Below are 21,460 nucleotides of genomic sequence, written 5' to 3'. Positions count from 1 at the left end.
AGGTTCTGTTCTCTTTTTTCCCCTCTCTCCCTGGGAAATATCATCCCTACCCATAGCATTTAAAATCAATCATATGCTGATGATTATTCTGTATCTTCACTCTAAGTCTGATTTATGAGTTTCAGATTCATACATTTACCAGGCATACTCTCTGGTTGTTTACCTCTTCAAATTCAAAATATTAAAATTGAGATTAATATTAAAATCAAGTACAAATTCTTAACATACCTTAAAAGGTTCTTTAGAAAACATTTTGGCAGTTTCTCAAAAAACTAAACATGCAACTACTATATGATCCAGCAGTTGCACTTCTGGGTGTACATCCCAGAGAAAAGAAAACTTAGGTTCATACAAAAACCTGTATACAAATGTTCATAGCAGCTTTATTTGTAATAGCCTAAAATTGGAAACAGCCCAGATATACTTTACCAGGTGAATGGTTAAGCAAATTCTGGTACATTTATGCCACGGAATATTACTCAGCAATAAAAAGGAATGAACTATTGACACACATACCTGGATGTCTGATCCTGATTATGGCAGTGGACACATAAAACTACACAGATGATAAAACTGTGTAGAACTTATTAATACACAAACACAAGTGAGTACAAGTAAAAGTAAGGAAATGTGAATAATATCTGCAGAATGTATCAGTGTCAAAACCTGGGTTGTGATATTACATTATAGTTTTACAAAAATGTTACCACTGTGGCTAGGAAGAGAAATGAACTGCCTCAACCTAATAAACAGTATATACAAAAACCCCACAGCTAACATACTTAATGGAGAAGGACCAAATGCATTCCCCCTAAGATCACGAATAAGACGAGGGATGTCTGCTCCTGCCACTTTTATTCAAAATTGTTCTGAAGGTTCTAGTCAAGGCAATTAGGCAAGAAAAAGAAATCCACTGGAACACTATTAGAGCTAACAAATGACTTTAAAAAGGTTGCAGGATATAAGATCAATATACAAAAATTAATTGTATTTCCAGACACTAGTAATGAGCAATCTGAAAATTAAGAAGGTAATACATTTACAATAACAGCAAAAAGAATAAAATACCCAGGAATAAATTTAACAAAATAGTGAGAACTTCTGGTTTCTGGTCCAGCATGTAAGGAGCTTAGAAGTTGTCATTCTCACCCACAGAACAAGAAAAATGCTGAACAAAATGACTATCAGCAGCTCTTCTTAGATCCATCAGAGAACCGAGGACACAGGGCAAAGCACTGTCTGCAAAACTGGAGAGACAAACAGGCAGATACAGAGAACCACAACTCACTGGAACGGGAACCAGTACCAGAGGAGGAAAACCTAAACTGTGACGAATTCTTGGAGACTCAGTGTGGTCAAGTTTGAAAGTTAAAAATTCCAGGGGGACCCAGTCTTAGGGGGTCCCTCACACTCTTGTGAGTGTTAATTCTAGAAGCTCTACCAAGTTCTCACAGCAAAGATAGGAGAAAAATTCCCTGTGCTTCTGGCAGGGGAAAGGGGAAAATAGCTATTTTGAAATAAGCCTAGAACATTTTGTTCTTAACGTGCCTTGGCCTCAAAAGAAACTATTTCACCAGAGACTGATTGGGGTTTCACCAGAGCCTAATGGAACTAAAGAAAGAGAAATAGCCAACTCCAGCCCTCTTTAGCCTTCATGTCTTCACCTAAGGAGGGTAGGGGCACTGAGAAACACTTGTGAAGGTCACGGCCCAGGGGCACAGGGCTCACTTAAAGACTAAGACCTAATCATAGAACTGGAGAATGCTTTCCCTTTCTACATATCTCATCCTGACATAAATAGGGCTTCTGTATCAGAAAAGAAGAATACAACTCAAAGAACTGCATGTATCAGATCGTATTTAAGAAGTCTCTAGAGAACCACAAAGATAGCAAGGGAGACCAAAAAAAAAAAAAAAAAAGACACTAAAGGAAATTTTAGCCACTGACACTACAGCTACAACAAACAGTAAAAACAGCCTAGCCTCTAGCCAGATAAACATAAATTCTCACACTAAAGGCCTATTTATATCAGTTCCTTTTATCCAATGTAGTATGTCCAGCTTTCAAGAAAAAAATTACAAGACATACTAAAAAGATAAAAAACACAGTTTGAAGAGAGAAAGCAAGCATCAGAAGCAGATTCAGATATGGCAGAGACATTGGAATTGTCAGACTGGGAATTAAAAATAACTATGATTAATATGCCAAGGGTTCTAATGGAACAAGTTAACAACATGCAAAAACAGATGGGCAATGTAAGCAGAGAGACAGAAACTCTAAGAATCAAAGAAAATGCTAGAAGTCAAAAACACTGTTAACAGAAAGGAAGAATGTCTTCAATGGGCTCAATACACTGGACACAGTTGAAGAAAGAATCAGTAAGTTCAAAGAAATGTCAACAGAAACTTCCAAAACTGAAATGCAAAGAGAAAAAAGAATATCTGAGAACTGTGGGACAATTACAAAAGGTACAACATAGTGTAATGGGAATACCAGAAGAAGAGAGAAAAAGAAATGGAAGAAATATTTAAAGCAATAAGGACTGAGAATTTTCCAAAATTAATAATGGGCACCAAGCACAGATCCAGGAAGCTCAGAACACCAAGCAGGAAAAATATACACAAAGGTATATCATATTCAAACTGAACAAAAGGAAAGACAAAAAGAAAACCTTGAAAGAAGCCAGAGCAAAAAAGACCTTACCTGTAGAGCAGCAAGGATAAGAATTACATCATACACCATGCAAGAAGAGAGTGGGGTGAAACATTTAAAGTGTCAAAAGAAAAAACCCCACCAACCAAAAATTCTGTATCCAGTGAAATTATCCTTCAGAAGTAAAGGAGAAATAAAGGCTTTCTCAGACAAAAATTGAGTAAGTTTTTACCAGTAGACCTGCTTTGTGAGAAATATTAAAAGGAATTCTTCAGAAAGAAGGAAAATGATATAGGTCAGAAATTTTGGTCTACATAAAGAAAGAGCATTAGCGAAGGAATAATCAAGGCAAAGTAAAATCTTTTATTTTTCTTATTCATAATTGATCTAAGAGATAGTTTGTTCAAAATAATAATAGCAACAGCGTATTCAGTGATTACAGTTTATGGATAAGTGAAATGAATGACAGCAATGTTATCAGGAATGGTAGGAAAGAATCAGGAATTGAGTAATACTCTGTTATAAGGCAGTTGCACTATGTGTGAAATGGTGCAGTGTTATATAAAGGAGGATTTGGATTAGCTATAAATTAGCTGCAAACTCAAGGTCAACTACTAAAAAAACTTTTTAAAAAGTACAACACATGTACACTGAACACTACAAAATGTTGTTGAAATTAATGAACATTTAAATAAATGCTAAGGCTCTTATATTCACAGATTGGAACACTTAGGCAATACTCTCCAAATTGATCTACAGATTCAATGTGATCCTTATTAAAAACCCAGCTGGGATGTTGTTATTGTTGCAGAAATTGACAACTTGATCCTAAAATTCATGTGGAAATGCAAAGGACTCAGAATATCCATAAAAATCTCGAAAAAGAACAAAGCTAGAGGACACACTTCTTAACTTCAAAACCTACTACAAAGCTACAGTAATCAAGATGGTGTAGCAGTGGCATAAGGATAGACATATGGATCAATGGAATAGAATTAAGAGTCTGAAAATAAACCCTCACATTTACGGTCAATTGATTTTCAACAAGGGTGCCAAGACTATTCAATTGGGAGAGTTCGGTCTTTTCAACAAGTGGTGGTGGGACAACTGGATATTCACATGTGAAAGAATAGATCTGGACCCTTACTTCACACCATTTACAAAAATTAACTCAAAATGGGCGAGACATCTAAATCTAAGAGGTAACTTAGGAAAAAAAAATCTTAGTGACACTGGCAATAGTTTCTTAGATATGACACCAAAAGCACAAGCAACAAAAGAAATGACAGAAAACCTGGACTTCAAATTTAAAAACTTTGTACATCAAAAGATACCATAAAAAAAAGTGAAAAGATGGTGCCAGCCCCAGGGCTGAGCGGTTAAGTTCGCGTGCTCTGTTTTGGCAGCCCAGGGTTTCGCTGGTTCGGATCCTGGGCACGGATATGGCACCGCTCATCAGGTCATGCTGAGGTGGCGTCCCACAGAGCACAACCAGAGGTACTCACAACTAGAATATACAACTATGTACTAGGAGGGTTTGGGGAGGAGGAGAAGGAAAAAAAACAAGATTGGCAACAGCTGTTAGCTCAGGTGCCAAACCTTAAAAAAAAAAAAAAAAAGTGAAAAGACAATCCATAGGATGGGAGAAAATATGTGCAAATCATATGTCTGCCAATGACTTAGCTCTTACAACTCAATAATAAAAAGGCAAATAATTCAATTTAAAAGTGGGCTGAGAGTCAAACAGACATTTCTCCAAACATATAGAAATGGCCAAAAGCATATGAAAAGATGCTGAACATTATTAGTCACCAGGGAAATGCAAATCAAAACCACAATAAGAAACTACTCTACATCCACTAGGACAGTGATAATCAAAAACACAGATAAAAACAACTGTTGACAAGGATGTGGAGAAACTGGAATCCTCATATATTGCTGGTGGGAATGTAAAATGGTGCAACCACTTTGGAAAACAGTATGTCAGTTCCATAAAAAGTTAAAGATATGATCCAGCAATTTCACTCCTAGAAATGCAAGAGAAATGAAAATATATGTTCACACAAAAATGTGTACATAAATGTTCATAGTAGCATTATCCATAATAGCTACAAAAGGTAGAAACCACCCAAATGTCCACCAATTGATGAGTGGATGAATAAAATGAAGTTTATCCATACAATGGAATATTATTCGGCAATAAAAAGAAATGAAGAACTGATACACGCTACAACATGGATGAAGCTTGAAAACATTACGCCAAGTGAAATACGCCAGTCACAGAAGACTACGTATGAATCCATTTATATGAGATCTGCAAAACAGGTAAATATATAGAGACAGAAAGTAGATTGGTAGTTGCTTAGGGCTGGGATAGTTTGGGGGGGGGGGTGACAACTAAAGGGCACAGAGTTTCTTTTTGAGATGATGAAAATGTTCTAAAATTGATTGTGATGATGGTTGTACGACTCTGTGGATATACTAAAAACCAATGAATTGTATACATTTCGAAGGGATGAACTGTACGGCATGTGAATTATAGTGCAATAAATCTGTTTAAAAAAGTGGGAGGGAATACCATGTCTTCTCAGACAATGGAAACAAAAGAAAAAAATAAACAAGCAGGACTTTATCAGACTAAAGAGCCTCTGCAAGGCAAAAGAAACTAGGATCAAAACAAAAAGACAGGAGGGGCTGGCCCCGTGGCCGAGTGGTTAAGTTCGCGCGCTCCGCTGCAGGCAGCCCAGTGTTTCGTTGGTTCGAATCCTGGGCGCAGACACGGCACTGCTCATCAGACCACGCTGAGGCAGCGTCCCACATGCCACAACTAGAAGAACCCACAAGGAAGAATATACAACTATGTACCAGGGGGCTTTGGGGAGAAAAAGGAAATAATAAAATCTTTAAAAAAAAAAAAGACAGGAGCCAGCCTCGTGGCCGAGTGGTCAAGTTCGCGTGCTCTGCTTCAGCAGCCCAGGGTTTCGCTGGTTCGGATCCTGGGCACAGACATAGTACCGCTCATCAAGCCACACTGAGGCAGCGTCCCACAAGCCACAACTAGAAGGACCCACAACTAAAATATACAACTATGTACTGGGGGCATTTGGGGAGAAAAAGCAGAAAAAACCCCCAGAAGATTGGCAACAGTTGTTAGCTCAGGTGCCAATCATTTTTTTTAAAAAAAACAAAACCAAAAAGACAACCCACCAATTGGGAGAAAATATTTTCAAACCATATATCCAACAAGGCATTAATCTCCATAATATATCAAGAACTCACACAACTGAACAACAACAAAAAAAAACAGCCCAATGAAAAAATGGGCAGAGGAGATGAACAGACATTTTTCCAAAGAAGATATACAGATCGCCCATAAACATGTGAAATGATCAACATCACTAATCATCAGGGAAATGCAAATCAAAACTATATTAAGATACCACCTTATGCCTGTTAAAATGGCTATAATCACTAAGACTAAAAACAACAAATGTTGGAGAGGTCGTGGAGAAAAGGGAACCCTCATTCACTGCTGGTAAAAATGCAAACTGGTGCAGCCACTATGGAAAACAGTATGGAGACTCCTCAAAAAACTAAAAATAGAAATACCATATGACCCAGCTCTCCCACTACTGAATATCTATCCAAACAACTTGAAATCAACAATCCAAAGTCACCTGTGTACCCCTATGGTCACTGCAGCACTATTCACAATGGTCAAGACATGGAAGCAATCCAAGTGCCCACGGACTGATGACTGGATAAAGAAGATGTGGTATATACATACAATGGAATACTATTCAGCCATAAAAAAGACAAAATCATCCCATTTGCAACAACACGGATGGACCTGGAGGGTATTATGTTAAGCGAAATAAGCCAGACTGAGAAAGATGAACACCGTGTGATTTCACTCACAGGTGGAATATAAACAAACACACAAAGAAAACAGGTCAGTGGTTACCAGGGGAAGGGGGATGGGGGTGGGCACAGGGGGTGAAGGGGAGCACTTATATGGGGACGGACAAGAAATAATGTACAAGTGAAACTTCACAATGATGTAAACTATTATGAACTCAATTTAAAAAGGGGAGGGCAGGGGATGGAAAAATAACCTCTTCATGATCTAGTCCCCATTTAACGATCCAGTCACCTGATGCCACTCCTTCAAACTGCTGTTATCAGCACACTTTCAGGTTCCCTACACATAACTGTTTTTTAAGCCTCTAAGCTTTTAAATTTGCTTTTCCTTCTACCTGGAACATTCTTATATCCCTCCCTTCTTTGGTCAATTCCTATTCGTTCTTTGGACCAGAGCTGAGATGTCATTTCTCCGTGCAGCCGTTTCTAACCTTCCAAGCCTGAATTAAAGGCACTCCAATGTGCTCCCACAATAATATGCACTTACTACTATTTTAGCGCTCTTCTTACTGAATTCCAATTAACTGTTTGTAGCTCTTACTAAAACTGGGTCTTATTTATTGCACCTTGCCCTAGAGTAGATAAAAAATACTTTTCAAAGAATGAGATAATCATAAGTCAGAATCACTTTTGTGATCATTTGTCAGCTCAAAAGAACACACACAAAAAAATCCCAAACTGCCGGAAATATTTAATTGTAAAGAGAAAAGCACTCATGCACAATTTGCCTATGTATGGATGTATGTATATATATGAAATATGTATGAAGCACTTAATGTTGACACCCTAAGCAAGTTTTTAAATGGAAAAATAGTGACCTGCCTTAACCGGTGAAGCTTTGTGCAGACACACACATGCTTAACCTGTTTGGAAAACACAGTTTTAGTTTTCAAATACTTCGTATTTGAATCTTTTGCTGCAGTGATGCATGATAGGTTCTGAATCGCAGCGAACACCTGTCTACAGTCAAGTCTGCAAGATAATAGACCCAAGAGAGCACTAAGGCTCAGTGCATTCTTTTCAATTGTGAATTGCAGTGAAGGTGGGACAGGATAGATTCCGTCCAGAGTCTACAATAACATGGTGATGCCCATTGTATAGATTTTTTCCAACTTAAGAATGGACTTCATAAGCAATTTTGTCAGGAAACTTTCAGAATCTAGAGGAGTGGGGTGGAGAAACATGGGTTTATGGGGGGGGGGAGAATCTGAGAAAATAGTCTTTTTTAGATTATCATTAATTTTTGTGTGAAGTTGTTCAGCAATCTAGTAATTTAGAAATTTCTACAAGAGGTTCAGGTAATTGCTTAAAAGCCTTTAAGAATGCAACAGCATTTTCTGTCTGGAAGATTTAAGTGTCTAAAGTGCTAAGCCAATCGACTGCCAAACTATATTTTGGTGACGCAATGAAAGGAGAGGTAAGAGCTTTTTTAAAATTTTTTTTAAGCTCGGCACCTGAGCTAACAACCGTTGCCAATCTTTTTTTTTTCCTGCTTTTTTCTCCCCGAATCCTCCCAGTATATAGTTGTATATTTTAGTTGTGGGTCCTTCTAGTTGTGGCATGTGGGACACTGCCTCAACGTGGCCTGATGAGCAGTGCCATGCCTGCACCCAGGATCCGAACCGGTGAAACTCTGGGCCAGCGAAGTGGAGCGCGCCAACTTAACCACTCGGCCACAGGGCCGGCCCCAAGAGCTTTTAAAACAGGAAAGGAGAATGAAGAAAAGGAAAGAGATTTTCTCAGGCCGTAAGATCTATAATAATGTGTATGACATTAAAGTATGTTAGCTTTTATTCCCTAGACAGATAAGTCCAGAAGACTATAAATGTCAACTCAAGAAAGAACAGGTAACCCTGTTTCATGTTAGGAATCATACACGTATCTAACAGCCTAGAGAAAAAGAACTTTCAAACTTGGAGGCATTTAAAATGCTAGAAACGAACATTAAATAATCTGCCTTTTACGAATTTAAAAACATGAACATTGCAGAAAGGGTAAAGGAAACAAGGCTCTGACGTATGCACTCATTCACATACATGGGAGTGAAGGACTGCAAAGTGGAGTGTAACTGCAGGACACGAAAATATAATTTATATCACCTTTGGGAAAATAAGATTTTAGAAAGAGAAAAATTAAATATGACTGAGTATGTATAACAATTCCTAAAAGAAAGAGGTTAAGTATAGTAAAAGGTAAGTTAAAAAACGAAAAGGTGGTTTTAGAAATAGGTTTAAAACACCCTTCAGATATTTACAGAGTATTAATTATGTGCTTCCAATGTTAGGATCCTCTCTCTTTAAATTCCAGGGTCCAGCAGCCTATCTATGATATTGCTGAAATGATTATAATCAAATATCATAACTTTGACTACTTAATGCAACTGAGTAGTTACAATAAAGGAAAACTGCATTTGTATGTATGGGTGTGTATATACATATGCATGTATGTGTTTGGTGTAATGATCACATTCTGAAAACTTGAAGGGAAAAATCCAGTAGTTTGATTATGACGATTTTTATTGATTGTCAACTGTATACATTATATTTTTAGGATAAAAGACTTAACAGCTCTTAAAATGGATGGACACAACCCAGAAAAAGAATTGAAAACAATAATTTAGAACTATAGAAATTTAATGACCTAAAAAAATTATAGACTTTAAAAACTGAAACTGCATCCAGATGTTCTTCCAAAAGGTTATGGTTAGTCAGCCATAAGAAAACTCCTGGAAATTGTTCTCTGTGTTTCAGTCAGGCAAGAATCTCCACAGGAATACATAAACTTTCATATTGAGGCAGAGGAACTGAAGGCAAGGGCCAGGGGCAGGAAACAAATGAAAAATTCAATCTTCTTGCCACTGCACAAGTACAGTAGGTATTCCGCAGCTTTCTTTCTCACTTCCAAACAGAATATCAAGTGTGTGGGTTCAGAAAAATCTAGTTTTGTCTTAACCTCTACTTCAAAACCTTGACATTAAAATAAAGGGCACTCATAATAAATTTTCTTTCCCCATCACTCATCAATCTGGAGGAGGTAAAAGGATAAACAGTAAGAGCTGCCACTATATTCCAGGTGCTCACTTAGTGCCAGTCACAGTATTGAGGGCTTACATATACTCATCTAATTCTCAAAACAATCCAATGAGGAAACTGAAGAACAGGCTAAATGACTAGGGACCAGCTAGAAAAAGCTGGAGTTAGGATATGAACCACGGCTGATTTGACAGCTGTGCTCAAAGTTTACTATTTAGGAATATTTTTGCAGAACAGTTTTTCTTGAATGTTTGTCCAGAGAGTTAAAACCTTAGAAACATCAGCAAAGAGGTCTCATAAACACTGATTTCCACAGACAAGTGGTACATTCCCGACCAACAGCTATTTTGGACAGGAAATACTAAAATAATTTTCTCCAGGTGTTTAGAAACTCAGTAAATCTAATAAAAGACTATAACACTATTTTATATTCTTCATTCTGATAAACAGCAATTTTTCAAATTAATCTGATTGTCAACCTTACTTCCTTTTAAGAGTATACTGAAATTCTGGGCCTAGATCTTCTGGACAATTTCTCCGACATATTACATAAAATTACATTTTAAAGCCACACACTTTAAAGATAGTTCAGAAGTGATTAAAAAAAATAGAATTCCATTTTGATTCTGCTAATTCAAGAAGAGGTTCTTCAAGATGCTGCAATTTAAAAAATACGTTTGGAGATTTACTACACGAAGTACTTTAAGCAAGATCCAACTAAATTCTTGTACAGTTTAATTCCTCCCATCATTTTTACTCAGCAGAATCTCAAATAGCAGCTTGTGTACTCAAGTTATTTACATATTTTCGCCCTTAATCATCCCCTTTTCAAAGGACACAGAGTTCATTTAACAACCAGTTATTATGTCTTTGTTTCACTGCTATTTTTATTTGCCTTCTTTAATGAATGAATCATTTAAAAATCACAGTTTATAAAGTAATACTTGTTTCTACTATCTCTCATGTAAAAAATGTGGGTCCAACACTGCCATCTTTATCACTCTCCCCCTACATTTCTCAGCACCAAATCACCATAAGATATCTTAAATTACAAATAAATGAATGTCTTTAAGAATGCAGCCTCTCATGTACAACTTCCAGGCTTAATTATCAATACAGAATATATCCATAAGTTATCATGACTTTGACACTAGCCATAATTCAGGAAACTAGTTACTGATGAAGTAGGAGGAATGAGAATTAAGAGAAAAATCTGTCAGCTCACGTTAGAATTCAGAAAGAAAAGGGTGACAAAGTTACATACCTGGGGCCAGCCCAGCTGCATAGTGGTTAAGTTCACCTGCTCTGCTTTGATGGCCCAGGGTTCGCTGGTTTGGATCCTGGGCACCAACCTACATACTGCTCATTAAGCCATGCTGTGGCAGCATCCCACATACAAAATAGAGGAAGACTGGCACAGATGTTAGCTCAGGGCCAATCTTCCTCACACACATACACACACACACACACGTCACATATCCTTTAATTTAGGAAGGCAGAATTCAAAAAGGTAGGCATGATTGCATGAAATGAAATTCCTGAAGCAAAGGAGATTCAAGAGGTTAGAAAGCTCTTGAAAATGTGGTTCTAACTAATAATTACAGATGATGCCAATAAAAGAAAGAGAGGTACTAAAGAAACCAGGATGGTACCACAGGGACTCATCTGAACAGCACACTATAAAAATAAAAAAAGCAGCGTGGTACAAAGAACAGAGCATGGGATTTTGAATCCAGCTCCACCACTTAATTAAATGATGCCTGGCAAACCATTCCCCTCTGAATACGCTTCTTCATCAGCAAAACAGGAATAACATTTCTTGGGAAGCACTATCGTAGGGGGTTCGCTACCTACTGAGTTCGATATTCCCTTGCTGTTCTTTTCGTCCTTAGGCCATATCCCACTAAGGGAGCACAGTCAGAGTATTAGGTCCAAAAGTTACTTAATTCTTTTTTCCTTGGTAATTACCTTATCAATTTGAAAAGCTCATTGGTTTTAATTTGTACACAATATTAGGATTTGCTTTCTTCCCATCACTTTTTTTTTGAGGAAGATTACCCCTGAGCTAACATGCGCACCCAATCCTCCTCTTTTTGCTGAGGAGGACTGGCCCTGAGCTAAAATCCACATCCATCTTCCTCTACTTTATGTGTGGGAAGCCTGCCACAGCATAAGCAGTGCGTAGGTTCGCGCCTGGACCTGAACTGGCGAACCCCCGGACTGCTGAATCGGAGTGTGCGAACTTAACGCTACCAGGCCGGCCCCACGTCTTCCCAACACTTTAAATTTTTTGCATATGTAAAACAGATGTTTGGTTCAAGCAAAACCTATTCTTCCCACTTCATTACAGTAGTGGTACTATTCTTTATATGAGGCAAAAATTTTGGCCACTTGTCCATGGGCTAGAATTCCACTATGGAGACATTTAAATCTACGACCTAAAACTACATAGTATTTATGGTCAACTTTAAGATAGCTGCCTATTGCTAATGAAAAGATTATAGTTAAGAATCTTCAAAAGTCAGTCCCATTAATTTTAGTTGACATGTACATAGCGCTATTTGCCAAGCACTTATTTTATATACACAAATGCTTTAACCTTCAAACAAACCTCTGAAGTATGTTGGCCAAGATCATGCTTCTAGTAAGTGGCATAGGTAGAATCTGAATTCAGACTCCGGAGGCCGTGCTGTTAGCTACTTAACTATAATGTCTCCAGCATTCTAACTGATCGCACATACGTTCCTGCCATACAGGGACTATAGAATTTAAACCTTTTCTGGCTTACCTAAAAAATGTGTGACCTAAAGAAAATTACTGTATCATAACTTTCCCATTACCAATAAAAATTTAAAAGATAATAAGCAAATATGAACTAAATCTCTTAAAGATATTTATAAGTATTATTTAGACCAAATCAACTGCACCTCCCATCCACTGATTTCTCTCATTCAATTAACATTTATTAAACACCCTTGGGAGGTGAAGTGAGTCAATTTACTCTCCTTTCTTCTCCAGATCCTAATGAAATAACCAACAGAATATAAATTAAAAAAAAATTCTATTAACAGCATTGAAAAATGACCAGGATATCAACAACAAAGCAAAATCACTAAAGAATTTCTGCAATGTATAAAAGAGAGAACAGGTTCACAGAAAAGGAGTAAGTGCCTCTGTAGCCTAAAACAATACAGTTAAAAGACAGTCCTCTTCCTCGTTAGAGAATTGGATGGATTCTCATAAAAAACGCCTAGCTCAGAGAAATAGGAGCTGAGCAGAGGGCTGTGGGTGGTACCTAAAGAGATACAAGAAAAGTCAGCGGGAACTGCATCAGGGTTCCTGACCATTCGGAATAGCTGACGTGCACCTCAGCCTTTTTCATCTGAGTATGAACTGCTTGAATGGTCAGGTTCGGGATTTACCACACAGGCTCCTAAAAAGGGAGGGCAGAGGGCAGTAGGAGGCAATGTACAAGGGAAACAATATTCTAGTTAGCTCTAGGCTAACAAAGAAAGTACAAAAGCACTGGCCAACAACTTAGGCAAAAAAAAAAAAAAAAAGTGTATATATATAGCACAGTAGCAAAAACCCATAATGTCCCCAACCTCCCTGATAACCGTGAAGATATTCACAATAAAGGATAATCCCTTAAATCCAGGGTGGTCCACTTAAAGCAGACATCTTGCTAGCTACTGGTGTGATTCTGAATGGTTACTGGATGATAGCCACCTCCTGGATGCTAAGTAGGCAGATACTAGAAATAGTCCCCGAAAGTTCCTGGGATTAGTCTGTTAGCAACGTTTCAACAGACAAGAGTTTGTTTTCTGATCCTAACCCAGTAAATCTTATTGAGAGTGGGACTCCTAAAGGTGATCTAACACGCTGATATCTGTCTACATCAGTTTTAACTAAGATTCATTGTTATGGTTTTTAAGTGATGCAATTAATGATTTTTTAAATTTAAATTAAATTCTCAAAGTAATTATTTTATCTACAGGATAACAATATTAAAAGTTTCTCATTTTATGTTTCATAATAAGCAAATGAATAGGACTATAACAAAATATCTTACAGGCTACCTGTGATTATCAATCATCCTTTACTTTGAGAACTCTCTCTATACTCAGTACTGATTTCAACTAATAAGGTCAGGGTCATGGTTTATATACTTAGCCAGTTGCGGGAGAAACCTACTCTAGGGCCAAAGACTACATCCATAACCCACTTAGCAAACATTTGCTAGAGTAAGAAGGTTGACAGAATGTTAACTGCTTAGTATAATTTGTCATCCTTACTGGAAAATCCCCAAATACATATTACCTTTGATACATAGAACAGCACTTGCATATAAGTGTTTGGATAGGCTGCCTGGTACTCTCTTCTCTTAGTGCACTAAGGTGGAAGAAGGCAGCAATCCAGGTAAGTACTCGGTACAGTGTGTATGTAAAAATGATATGGGGAACCAGGTCTAACACAGTGATACATCCTAGTTTAAAAAAAATCCTATTGGTTTTGGTGACTACCCGATGGGTAAAATAATCAAGTGCAACATTATATTCTATTCATCCAATGTGATAAGAGATTACTCCATTTAGCTGCTTCACAACAACAGCTACCATAAGTGCCTATACTAAGAATTTTCTAGGAATTCAACATATATATATACCCACTGTGATAGGAGTTTCAGATGTATTACCTTTAGTTCTTACAGCTACCTTGCAAGGTATTATTTCCATTTATAGATGGGAAAACTCAAGCTCAGAGGCCAAGTAACACATCCAAAGCCACACAGCTGGTGAATGGCACAGCCAGAATTTGAGCTGAGTTCTGACTTCAACCCTCATACTCTCTTCAGTTTAACTTTCTTAATAAAAAATTTTCTAAGAATTCAACTTATCATATACACCCAATTTTATTTTAAATCAAGAGATGGAGGAGGAATACAGAAATATTTTTCAGTTGGGAAAAATAAAGTCTCAAATTTCAATATACAAGTTTCAATATAGGTACTCTTCAAGTTAAATACTTAATTTGCACTGTTTCATACCCTAATTAGCATATAAATTGCTGTTTTTCTCCTTCCTTCCTCCATCCATCCACGGGGATCCCCCAACAAAGAGTATGCATACTAGCCAGGGCTAATGGCTCCTCCCAAGGGCTGGAATAAGGAGCACCAGATCCAATCTCTTCTGCATCACCTTGGTTCCCCATAGGAGAGATCACTTACAAGTTCCTCATCTCCCTATGTCCACTTTCCACCGTAACACACCACACACATCACATGCACATTCACGCACTCATATACACCTTCCTCTACTGAGTTTTCTCTATCTCAGGTTATTTTACCTCAGGAAATCTCTTAAACATACATTTTCTGTAAATCCTCTCTTTTCTTTCTCTGATAGGGCAATTTATAAGTCAAAAAATGACCCAAAATATTGTTGAGAAATATAAGAAGAATCTCAGCGAATCATCTATATCACACAGAAGAAATGTCATAAGCTTTAAAGTCAAATTAAAGAATCAGAGGAATAAGCTACCCTTTCTTATTTCTTTTTATCTTTTTACATGCTATTGATTAGTAATGCGACTGTACTGCTTTCTATTATCTTTTTGTTGCAGAACTAAATATTTCAGCTACAACATGGTCTTATGGGCTAGCCTAGGAATCTAACTCCTGTATTCATCCAGAGAATTAACCAATCAACCTACAAATTAACTTTCATCTTCTATTTTTTCAAAGTTGGGAATGACTACATGGTAGCTGGACCTTACTTTCCAAAATGAAAACCAACTGATAACATGTTAAAACAATCAAGACTGGATTCTGTGGATATACAGCTACAAAACAATAATTTCATATATGTAACAACCTAAGTATCATACTTGTGAAAATGAGAAAGAACACCAAATATTGTTCTTTCCTGGGCTCTAGTCCCTTTCTGCTTGGATAATCTCACTTCACCATAACATGTCTAAACCAAACTCATCACTTTTACCATAAATCGTCTCATTCTCCAAAATTCCCAATTCAATTCCCTACTCTAGATTAAAAATCTTAGCGTTAACCATAACACTTCCTCTTTCCTACCATATGCAAGTTTGGACTGAGCACTACCTAAGGTACAAAGATCAATAAATCATATCCCTGTTCGTAAGGACCTTAAAAAACTACACTAGAAAATAGGACAAGTAACACACAAATAATCATGATACAGATATACTACCATGAGAAAGACGTAAGGTGTTACCAAGGAGGGAAAATCACTTTAGGAAAGGGAATCAAAATAGGTTTTTCTGAAAATGGCAGTTGAAATATGCTTGTGAGATGGGTAGGACACTGATAAGTCAGGGACTGGGAAGAGTGAGCGGTCCTTTCAGGCTGAGAATGAACAACATAGCAAGATTGTCTGGAACAAAGTCCAGTGGTACAGGGAATACTTATGGGAAGATTTAAGGAACATTTAGAGACAAGAACAAAGACTGTATTTAGACACTAGAGTAATAATAAAGGGCTAGAAAGTAGATCCATGTAGGAAAAAAGTAGGATCTAAAGTTGGAAAGGTAAGTTAGAGTCATATTGTGAAGATCCTCGAGTGCCTTCTGTTCTGTGGAAGAGGAAGAGTCACTGAAGGGTTCTGGTACACGCACACGCAGGGGTTAAGAGGAGGACTCTGGAGCCAGACTTCCTGGATTCAAATCTCAGCTCTTCCACTTATCAGCTGTGTGAACCTGGGGAAGTTACTTAACTTCTCTGTATCTCTGTGAGGCTAATAACAGCATTTATATAGAGATGTTATGAGGATTAAATTAGTTAATATAAGTGTGCAGAAAAGTATCTGTCAAGGGGCCGGCCCCAGCGGTTAAGTTCGCACATTCTGCTTCTCGGTGGCCTGGGGTTCGCCAGTTCAGATCCCTGGTGCGGACATGGCACTGCTTGGCAAAAGCAAAGCAGTGGTAGGCATCCCATGTATAAAGTAGAGGAAGATGGGCATGGATGTTAGCTCAGGGCCAGTCTTCCTCAGCAAAAAGAGGAGGATTGGCAGTAGTTAGCTCAGGGCTAATCTTCCTCAAAAAAAAAAGAAAGAAAGAAAAGCATCTGTCACAAAATAAGATCTATATAAGTACTTGCTATTTATTTATTCTTTAGAAAGATAAATTTAGCAGCAAGGTATACAAATGAACTGAAATGGAAAACTTCCTGCCTTTTTTTCCTTCTTCTCCCTTGAGCCCCCCCCCCCCCCCCCCCAGTACATAGTTGCAAGTTCTTCTAGTTGTGCTATGTGGGACGCTACCTCAGCATGGCCTGATGAGTGGTATTAGGTCTGCACCCGGGATCCGAACCAGTGAAACCCTGGGCTGCTAAAGCAGAGCATGGAAACTTAACCACTCAGCCACGAGGTGGCCCTCAAAATTTCCTGCCTTTTACCCACCGTTACTCATGCCATTCCACCTTTAAGCACAAGTACTCCGCAGGTCTTAATTTTTTTCAAATTAGGAAGTGTACTCATTATTAAGTGTATCATCTGTTAAGCTCAAATTCTACCTCTTCCTCAACCACTTGGGCAGAAAGTAGTTTCATCACATACTTGACAATTATCTCATGTGTATAGAATTTTATCTTCCCAAATATAGCACAGGTTTCTCAGGGATAAAATACTTCTTCATTTGCTTTAATGCAATCTCTCTGAATATTGAGTACAGTTCCTTACAGACCACACATACTTCAATATGCATTTGTTGCAGCAAGACTGTCTGCAACAAAGTCCAGTGGTACAGGGAATACTTACGGGAAGATTTAAGGAATACTCATAGTAAATTAAAGATTTATTTTATGAAAACGGATGGTACTTTACAAATGAAATGGTCATAAATGAAATGGCCCTAGAGATCTTTGACTTTGAAGTTAGTGGTCTGGTCAGGAGAACTAATCTGAACACAGTCCATTTATTTTTGAAAAGAACTTCTGTTATTATAGCTAAAAGTGGACCCAACAATGTTCCAGGTGAATAATTTACTGTGAATACACTGCAAATGTGGAGACCTAGGGAAATTCTGTTCTCCCATTTTCTTACTTGACCAAAATGCATTTTTCTTTACTCCTGTTTAATCTCTACCGATAGCAGTATATGGTCCTTAGTTGAACAGATCTATATTAAAAGTCAACAGCTGCCTTTTTGTTCATTATACACGACAGCAAGTGTCAAAATGCCAAATGTGACCTTTTATTTATAGCAAAGCTAGTATAAAGAGGCACACAAAAAAGTGCAGCCTTTTCTTTCTAATTAAAAAAAAATAGAGCAACGATTCAAAGAAATAGTTTGCTTCAAAACTGTATTGGAGTCATACATTGAAACTTCATGTAAGCAAAATGCACACGTTGGTTGATATTTACTCACAAATACATGTAAGTATTACTGATAGTAGCACCCAAATCTATATGCTTCTTTATTTTGTCAACTCTAAAGCAATAAATTCCAAAGGAACTCTCACTCTACTTGCTCACGGCATATTTGGTAAGGGTTCTCCTCCTTGTAATTTACAGGTAACAAGAGAATACATAGTAAAGTTTACAGAGGTATGTTAGTAAAAATGATTTTGATCCAGATACCTATTTTTAGGTACCTTGACATTCAAAGGTCTTCAGGTTTCCTCATGGCTCTTAACTAACCTCTCTAGTATTTCTGTAATAGCTTTGCTAAATATTACTTTCCCACTACACTCAATCTGTTGTTATCAACTGGACCAGGTTTCATAAGTAATGTACTGAACTTTCTAGCAGCTAGTTGCTAATTGGGCAGAGAATTCTAGAAAGTACTTGGGAAAAAATGTGTAGCTTCAAGGCTTGAAAATAAAACATTCTGACAACCCAAAAGATATGAATGGCATGTTTACATAAATCATCATAAACAGGTAAAGCTGTAAATATGAAATTTATACCTATATATTGTCACTGCTTCCACTGTCCAACTTAATCTTCTGGGTTAGAGAATATAAAACAAGGTCATCACATAAATAATTATCCATTCAGGATGCATGATTAAGCTATTATAATTCAACAATAACAATTTCATAAACAGCAATACTTCACTATGTGTCTAAATTTCCCCTATAAGATTACACAATCTGGCTCACCACTTAAGGAAACACTGAAATAGGGTACAAAAAAAAAATAGTGATAGTTGCATTACAGAAGCTAAGGAAAGTAGAAGAAATTTTATTCTATAAACAAAACTAAATTTTCAGTTGTACTATTTGCCAGGTTTCTATAAAGAAATAACTATCTCGTATATTTCAAACTTATTTTCAGCCGTTGAAGTGAGACTAATTGACTCTCGATACTCCAACTGTAACACTTTACAGACTACTTGCTCTTAGACATATTCCTTTAAAACTAACTTCTGAACTAAGTGATTTCACAACTCACTGTGGTTATTACTCTTTAACCTATAGGGGAACAGGGGTCTGAACCTGCATAACAATTGAAGTACTGAAAGAGGTATTGGTCAAGTCTGAATGATATAATTTTTATTAATAAAAAACCCTCAACTACAGCTTGTCTAAGATCAATTACATGGCTAGTAAATAGCAGGACTGGGATTGGACTACATGTTGCTTTGCCCCAAAGCCTGTGTGCCCTTTCCACTATGCTAGGCTGCCTTTCACTTAGCAAACCTCTTCAGTCTGTTCCAGAAACACACGAACCCAATGCATTCCTTGGTTTTGGTATTTATATGTGTCCCGTTAAGTTTATATTACCACAACAACTGACTTTGCAGTCTCTCTTCCCAAATTGGACCCAGCTGGGTTTCAGGAATATTCAAATACTGACATACCATGTTTCCTTAAATCTCTTTTTAGAACAAGGCAAGATATACATAAATAAATAAAACAGATAATACAAAAGGGAAATGTTTAAAAATTCAGATGTTTTGATCTTTTATATAATTATGACTAACATTTGAGCATTTACTATGTACTAGACCATGTGTTACCTCCTTATACACCATATTTTATTTGCTCACAACCATCCCTTGAGATAAATATACCATCCCCATTTTATAGCTGAGAAACCAAATTACATGCCCCAAATCATAAAGCTCATAAAAAGGAATCTGAGAATCAAATCTAGATATGGCTGACTCCAAATCCCACAGGACCATTTTAAGATATTGCAACTCCAGCACAAACCCAGTATGTACCAGGTAAAAGGTTAAACAATACTGTTTTAGGTCATACTAAGCTGAATACTGGAGGACTGACTATTACAATAGTCAGCCTTAAAAGGGCCTCTGGAGGCCAAGGGACAAGGAATTCAACAACTCTGGTCAGTCTAATGAATGCAACAGCAGTCATCACTCTGTAATTTCTTTGTCTGCATTTCCTTCCTTTCAGTGATTTCCATTCACTTCCATCCAGGTTCTTGGTCCTAAATTCCTCTTCTCCAAAACTTTTAAGCTTACACACCTTTCATCCTGAAGGGCTACATCTCTGTTGATAATGGTAAAAAGAGATGACTTCTGGAACTAAGGTTGTAAAGGAAATAAATGCTTTGTTCAAGAAATCTAAACTTACACTGGAACATCTGGCCTACAATGTGAAATTACCAGTATCATAGTGATTTCAAGTTTTAAGTATGTCCTGTGAACACTGTTAGAAGACAAATCTTTGAATTTTTATTCACAGTTATTATTTGATATGCTGAAATAAATAATGCCCATAATGTCACTTTTTAAAAAACAAATTAAAAAAATATCTTTGGAGAAGTGCTATTCTCGGATGTAAAAGAAGTTTATTGGCCCAAATATCCATCATCTGACGAATGGATAAATGAAATGTGGTGTTTCCAAATATACCATACTATTTGGCAATAAAATGAAATGAAGTACTGATAATTGTTATAATACGAACCTTGAAAACCTTATGCTAAGTGAATGAAGCCAGTCACAAAGGACCACACATTGTATGATTTCATTTATATGAAATGTCCAGAACAGGGAAATCTACAGAGACAGAAAGTAGATTGGTGGTTGCCTAAAACTAGGAGGTTGGGGGTAACAGCTGAAGGATATGGAGTTTCTTTCTGGGGTATTAAAAATGTTCTAAAATTGATTGTGGTGATGGTGGCATAACTCCATGAATATACTAAAGCCATTGAATTGCATACTTTAAACGGGTGAGTTTTATGGTTATGTGAATCGTATCTCAATAAAGCTGTTTTAAAAGAAGAAAATTTACTGGAAAAAAACCCAAAAGGTCATTGAAGAAATTTTGTTAACGCTTTTTAAATTAAAGGAGAACAGGATCTCAAGACTTTTGCCCTCTTAGGTAACCAAATTCTGCCCTTTTCTACAAGTCATGTCCAAAGTGATTAATGAAACAAAGTTCTGGAAGGGTTGGTTTAACAACTTAGTTACAGAGCTCCTTCATGCCAAAGCACTTTTGTGATCAGTGAAGTTGTCACGCTTCAGGGGAAAGGGCTTTTTAATAATTTTCTCGTATTTAATAAATAGGTCCAATTGGGCAGCTTGTAATTTTAATGTTTTAAACCAAGGACCCCCGATTTGTAGGCCAGGATATACTTGTAGATCTTGAACTCTCATGTGATAGATGCACCATAGTCCCCTATCTAAGGTTTACCAGGATTTCCTGTGGAGGGGGTAGTAGGTAGCAGAGTGGGAAATGACTTGCCCATCCCTCAACCGCCTTTCTCTTCCCCAAGCACCTGACAGTCTTCATACTTGAGGAAAAAGAAAATTTTTCCTCATAAAATGTCAGCCATCTCCTGGGTTTCAAACAGGTAAGGCTTTCTCCCCATTTCTGATGTTTCTACCCATGCAGAGCGGGGATGGGGG

At 37.3% G+C, this 21,460-nt stretch overlaps 1 protein-coding gene across 1 annotated transcript in view; it reads right to left on the bottom strand.

Moving 5' to 3' along the window:
* The window catches only part of MOSMO (modulator of smoothened), a 64,380-nt gene that overhangs the window by 37,275 nt on the left and 5,645 nt on the right, over positions 1-21,460 (bottom strand). The window lies entirely within an intron of this gene.

The sequence above is a fragment of the Equus caballus genome, chromosome 13 (genome assembly GCF_041296265.1).
Source record: "Equus caballus isolate H_3958 breed thoroughbred chromosome 13, TB-T2T, whole genome shotgun sequence".
Taxonomy (NCBI): domain Eukaryota; kingdom Metazoa; phylum Chordata; class Mammalia; order Perissodactyla; family Equidae; genus Equus; species Equus caballus.
Note: the sequence above shows the minus strand (reverse complement) of the source record. Positions and strands in the feature narration are given on the sequence as shown.